This window comes from Pezoporus wallicus, unplaced genomic scaffold (assembly GCF_028554395.1).
Source record: "Pezoporus wallicus isolate ANWC-B61680 ecotype Strahan unplaced genomic scaffold, APGP_CSIRO_Pwel_v1 contig_6944, whole genome shotgun sequence".
Classification (NCBI taxonomy): domain Eukaryota; kingdom Metazoa; phylum Chordata; class Aves; order Psittaciformes; family Psittacidae; genus Pezoporus; species Pezoporus wallicus.
In genome coordinates, this window is record NW_026636656.1 from 715283 (window position 1) to 721841 (window position 6559).

A 6559-nucleotide genomic window follows, 5' to 3' on the forward strand; every position below is an offset into this window, starting at 1 on the left:
TGCAACCCAAAGGAGACAATGAAGAGTTTGTGTACTTCTGCAGAGTGGCTGGGATGTTGATTAATTCATCATTTCCTTGTTTTCAGGAATCACCAGGACTCTGAAAAGTCCTGTAGGGATACAAAGTCCAAAGGCATGCCCTTAAATCTTGAGTATCAGGATTTAAAACATTTGAAAAACCAGAAGGGGGAGGGAAAGGGGAACTACATTGCCCTTTGTATGCTCTGTGACTGAGACTCTGAGAGTTGGTATTTTCCTTTTTCATCCAGTTTATTTCTTGCCCACAAAAAATCACGTTCCAGTAAGCGTAAAAGGGCAATATAGAAAAAAAAAAAAAAACTAGAGGTTTCTAAGTGTTAAAACCTAACCCCTTGATTCAGTTTCAGTGTTCAGTAAGCTTCTGTTGTTCCAATTATATCAACAGTTTCTGATTGGGGCGAGAGATGTCACAGATTTGTGAAAGCACGTGTGAAGTGGTTTGTGAAACTCTTCTGTGTTCATCCAGTTTCTTTGGGTTTCCACGGGATAGCAAAGGACCACATCTCTGACATCAGTGAGGCTCAAAGATCCATCCCTCAGCCTGAAGCAGGACGTGCTCCTGAGCTGAGCGGTTGCAAATCTTGTTCATGCAGGCAAGACCTGCTCATTTCCTTTGATTTCCACCCACTCCCATCCCCACCCCACCCCCAAATACTGGTTTGTAAAAATGCCCAAGTTGTTTCTTTTGGAGAAACAGAACAAAACACAAGAGCCTGAGAAAAACAGCGCTCCATCAGGAGTCCGTCTGGCCCAGTACTCTCTCTCCTGTGGCATTCCGTACATGTCTAAAGGAGAGTAGATGAGGAGTGCAGGTCTGCTTCTGTCAGGAACCAGAGGGTGTTCATAGGCCTCATGCCTTGGACCAGCTGCCCTTGGGATCTGCACTGCAGGCAGGACCTCAGACCTATGTCAGAGCTTGCCATACAGAACTATACGCATGACATATCATAGCTGTTCTGAACTGTTCTGTGCCATTCTGTTCTGTTCCATTCCATTCTCTGCACTCACAATGAGTTGTATGATGAGACCATTATTTACCTGAAATGCCAAGCAATTTTTTCAGCGCCAAAAAAACCCCACCACTTTCAAAGACACAAATCAGAAAGGTTACAGGTGAGAAGAGTATTTTATTTATTTATAAGTAAAGTTATTTATCCTATTTTTAGTTTATCTTATTTTAGCTTAGCTTAGCTTAATTTAGTTGATTTTAGCCTAGCCTAGTTTAGATTATATTTTGTTTTCCTAAATCTTTCAGAGCAGTGCTCTGGTGGTGCGAGAGCAGTGCAAGAACCCAGCCAGAACGGGCCGGGAAGACCTGACAAGGGGTGGTGCTCAATGCTACAGAGGATAGGCAACAATCCCAGGGCCACTCTGGGGCCACCCTGGGAGGCCAGAACTCTGCCTCCCCCCGGATGCGGGGCACGAGGGCCAGCTACGCAGAGCATGAGCCGCTGCCTTTTGGCTACCATAACCCAAAGGAGCCCCGTGAAGGGGCTGTGCTCGGCTGCAGGGGAAGGCAAAAAACCCCGGGGACACTTGCTAGTCCACCTGGGGGGAAAAAAGCTCTTCCCCCCCCCCAGCTGCAGGACACGAAGGCCACCTTCGTGGAGCATGAGCACCAGGCGATAACCAAGCCTGAATGCACCGAGGAGCCCTGCAAGTGGTCACGCTCAGTGTTCAGAGGAAGGCAAAAAACCCCCGGGGACCAGTGCCAATCTGCCCCGGGGGGAAATTCCTTCCTGACCCCAGTGCTGGCGATCGGCTACTCCCTGAGCACCTGAGCAAGACCTGCTCCCGGTCCACTGGCTGGTTACGACTCTTGGGGAACACTGGCACTGCCTTTTCTGCCTCCACCTGGAGCCATCTCAGGAGCTTCCAACAACAGCAAAGTGACCCTGGCCTGATCAACCCTGGGGCAAGAATCCTTCCTGTGCCTTCCAGTGGGAGCTATAAAGCACTGGGGGAGGGCACTGGGCCATCTGTGGACCCTATTCCTTATGGCTGCTGCCACTATCTCCCCAGAAGATGAGGACGGCGATCCCCCTGCAGACTGAAGCAGGATTTCCATCCATCCGATGAGCTGCAAGTGTGGCCCCTCCAGGAGCTGGAATTGCAGCAGAGAACCTCCCGCACCTTCGGGCAGTCTTCCCCCCTCTGCCCCTCCAAGTAATTCCACGGGTGTCTCAAGGAATTCCTCTCGGGTGCCTTCAGGCTTCCAGCTCTGTCCTGGTGGCAGCGCCAGGTACTCTGGCAGTGGGACCCGGGAGGATGCTGCCTTACACTGCCCCAGAGCATTGTGATGCTGCGTTGGTGGGTGGTGGCACTGTGACACGGGGATGACCGGGCTTCCGCAGCCCTGCCCACCGCAGCCCTGCTGCTGCTGCCCCTTTGCCCAGCATCCCTTGGAGAAAGGCCTCTGGGCTGCTGGCCCTGAGTCAGTGCCTGTGCCCAAGAGGCCTAGGGGGATGTCCCTGCCCATGGTGGCCACACACTGGGCACCGCTGCTGGGTGTCCCTGTAAATTAATCTGCGTGTTCTGACTGTATCAATAAAGAGTTTATACCACGTACGGTCATTTGACTGTGGCGATCCCAGAGGTGAAAGAAAGGGGTTCTGGTCCCCTCTGCATGAACTTTGCAGAGACTTAGAGAGCATACAGGATTTCCTCACCACTCCTTATTATCACACCAAGAGGCATTTGCTGCTACACTGCTTATGGTGAGGTCTTCTCCTTGGAAAGAAGGAGAATTTCAGAAATCTCTTCTGCATTTGTGACACAGGGTGTTTAGATATTTGCCTGTGTTCATTAACATTCATGCGTCTAGTCTGGGGGTTTACCTCTTGTCTTACTGCTTGAATGCAGCACTTCAGTGACTGCTGCCTACTTCCATGTTCTTGATAGCTCAATAAGCGTTTTGATTCCAATTCAGTTTAAACCGCGTGGACTGAGCAGTTTTTCCCTACGACACTCAGGAAGAACACGTAACTGACTCAGTTGTGTAGACCAGTTTTAAAAACGTTAGCTAAGTATCATGTAAGGGTACTGTATAGAGGGCAGAGATTTAAAGACCGGCAACGAAACTCCCCAGCACATTTGCTCAAATCCTTGAAACGCAGAATGACCGCTGGTCTCTCTCCCATAGGCTTATTTCTTGTGTGGTCTATCAGGGGCGAAAGGGAAGGTCACCGAGTTTGCTACTGGAGATGCTGGTGTAGGTTGCAGAAGACAGCTCCAGCTGGGTTCCTGTCTGAAATGAGGGAATCTTTGTGTCTACCTGAACAAAGTGTTCTTTTAGGCAAAACACGTATGTTTTTCACATACAATAGTAGAAAATGCTACTGCCTCTGCCCAGTTGCAGTAGAAAGTGAGCATAATCGCCTCTTGGAAACAAGAAGGAAAAAACAATATACCCAAACAGAAACACACTCTTCTCTCTCTATAGGTATATCAGCTTTCTCTCTATATCTCTACATCTGTATCTACATCTCTGTCTCTACCTATCTGCTGGGTTAGTGCAAATAAATCCTCACGTCACAGCAGCACTGGTAAGTGCAATGGAGGGCATGTGCTGAGGATGCCGGTTTGAAACACCAGAGCTGCAGCCAAGGCAAAGGGAGACAAGCCGCAGGGAACTGCAGCAGCGATGCTGTTGCAAAAGCTTTCATAATTGAAGGCAGGAAACAGGAGAAGCTGTGAATTGGCTTGATGCCAATTCACACGGTGTCCTGAGTTGGTACCAGAAGGGAAGGGTGGGTTCCAGAAGGAAAGGATCAAGGAACAGTGACCTCCCTAGGTGGGGGAAGAGCAGGGCCATGGGGAAAAGGAGGCGATGGATTGAAATCTGCTCTCTGTGTTACAGAAACACATTGCGTGCTCGGTTAAGGGAAGTATTGATGAGATTTGCTCTGCCGGGCAAAGGACTGGTGTCCTTGGGCACATGCTGGCATGTGCATTCGTGGGCCCCAGTGTCAGCCCCGCACCCATGGTCCTTTACAGAAGAATTTCTCCTTCCTAGTTTCACAGGGATATGTCTGTTTATGTGAATAAATCAGATAAAAGGAAACTAACTGAAGCCCCAAACTGAAACTCTGCTCACATAATCCAAAAGGAATTACTTAATAGAAGTACTATTTCTTAGTTACGCAAAGAGGTTTCCCTTATACAACTATGATTTCACCAACAGACACTTTTCTGAAACATGAAGACTTGAAGCTTGTCTGCAGGTTTGTTTTTTTTTGTTTCAGGTCAATGGTATGAAAGGATGGTAAACAATCCACTGAACACAAAACCCCGGATTACAGTGCAGTCATCTGTGGGGCCTGGTAGAATCATTAGCCCTCACTTTATTCGTTATGACATCTCTTTTACTCTGGACATGTAAAACTGGCATGTTTCTCAATGCAATCATCAGGCACAACAGTCAACATGGGCTCACAAAGGGAAAGTCCTGCATAGCTAGTTTGAGACCCTTCGGTGATAAGGTCACCTGCCCAGTGAGTGAAGGGATGGTGGTGGATATCGTTTTTCCAGGTTTCAGCGGGGCTTTTGGTACTGTCCCTCTCGGCATCCTTCCGGACACATTGCCCAGCTGTGAGACAAACAGATACATGGTGCACTGAGTGAAGAACTGGCTGAAAGGCAGGGCTCAGAGGGTTGTAGCGAATGGGGCTACATCTGGCTGGCAGCTGGTCACAGGTGGTGCTCCTCAGGGATAGATTCTAGGTCTAGTTCTGTTCAATCTTCTTATCAATGATCTGGATGCAGGAGTTGAATGCCTCATTGGCAAATCTGCTGATGATGCTAAGCTGAGAGGTGCTGATGATGCTAAGCTGAGAGGTGCTGCTGACCCTCTTGAGAGACAAGAGGTCTTGCAGAGGGATCTAGATAGACTGGAGCATTGGGCAATCATCAGTGGCGTGATACTGAACAAGAGCAGACGCTGAATTCTGCATCCGGGATGGAGGAATGCCAGCTACAAGTGTAAACTGGGAGAGGGGTGGCTGGAGAGCAGCCCTGCAGAAAGGGCTCTGGAGGTGCTGGTTGGCAGCAGGCTCATTGTGAGTCAGCAGCACCCCTTGGCAGCCAAGAGGGCAAAGCGCATCCTGCGGGGGCATCACATGCAGCACAACTTGCCAGTTAGAAGAGGTGATTGTCCTGCTGTAATCAGCGCTGGGGCAGGCTCACTTTGAGTACTGGGGGCAGTTCTAGGCCCTGCCATTTAAGAAGAACATGAAGGCCCTTGAATGCGTCCAGAGGAGGGCAACAAGGCTGGTGACAGGGCTGGAAGGCACGTCCTGTGAGGAGCGGCTGAGGACACCGGGTTTGTCTAGTTTGGAGAAAAGGAGGCTGAGGGGAGGCCTCATTGCTCTTCCCAAGGAGGGGAAACGGAGAGGGAGGTTCTTGCTGGGATCCATTGATAGGACGTGTGGGAATGGTTCAAAGCTGCGCCAGGGGCCTTTTAGACTAGACATTAGGAAGCAATTCTTTACCTAGAGGGTGGCCAAACACTGGAGCAGGCTTCCTAGAGAGGTGACCAATGCCCTGGGCCCATCAGTGTTTCAGAGGCGTTTGGACAACACCCTTAATAATGTGCTTTACCTTTTGGCCAGCCCTGAAGTGGTCGAGCAGTTGGACTTGATGATCACTATAGGTCTCTTCCAACTTCCGTTTTTCTCCCTATTTCCTTCTTTCCCTAACACTACCCACTGAGGAAATACTGGATGATATTACTTCCCAGGACAGCACTAGTGGAAAGAATTGAATGGGTATCATGTCCCATCACAGGCACTGGCTCTGTCACTTTGTGGGAAGGAGGCCTGTGCCTTCTGCTGGGGGCGAGAGATGTCGATTGTCTCTGGGTCACTTGAGCATCTGAACAGATTTGTGAAAGCATGTGTGAAGTGGTTTGTGAAACTCTTCTGTGTTCATCCAGTTTCTTCGGGTTTCCACGGGATAGCAAAGGACCACATCTCTGACATCAGTGAGGCTCAAAGATCCATCCCTCAGCCTGAAGCAGGAGATTTAGAGACCGGCAGCAAAACTCCCCAGCACATTTGCTCATATCCTTGAAACGCAGAAAGACCACTGGTCTCTCTCCCATAGGCTTATTTCTTGTGTGGTCTATCAGGGGGACTGGTCTTCCTTGGGACCTGCACTGCAGACAGTCCCTCAGACCTACATCTGAGCTTTTCATGCAGATTTTTATTCTATAGCCCCATCAGAGAAGAGCACAGAATTTGTCAGACAGGATTTTTCCTTAGTTAAGCCTCGTTGTTTTCCACATGCCTTAGCATGCTTCCCAGGAGGATCTGCTCCAAGGTTTAGCCAGGCTCAGCGGTGCCGAGGGGAGCAGCCCCAGAGAGGAGTCACCAGCTCCGGAGCGATGGGAAACTCCGCGTGCAGGAGCCTCAGTTCTGAGTGGCGAGAGCCCCCCAGGGAGCCCCGAGCCCCCGCCAGGCCTTGCCCAGGAGCCGCAGGCCCGCTGAGGCGAGCAGGGACTCACAGGGGGTGGTGCCAGGAG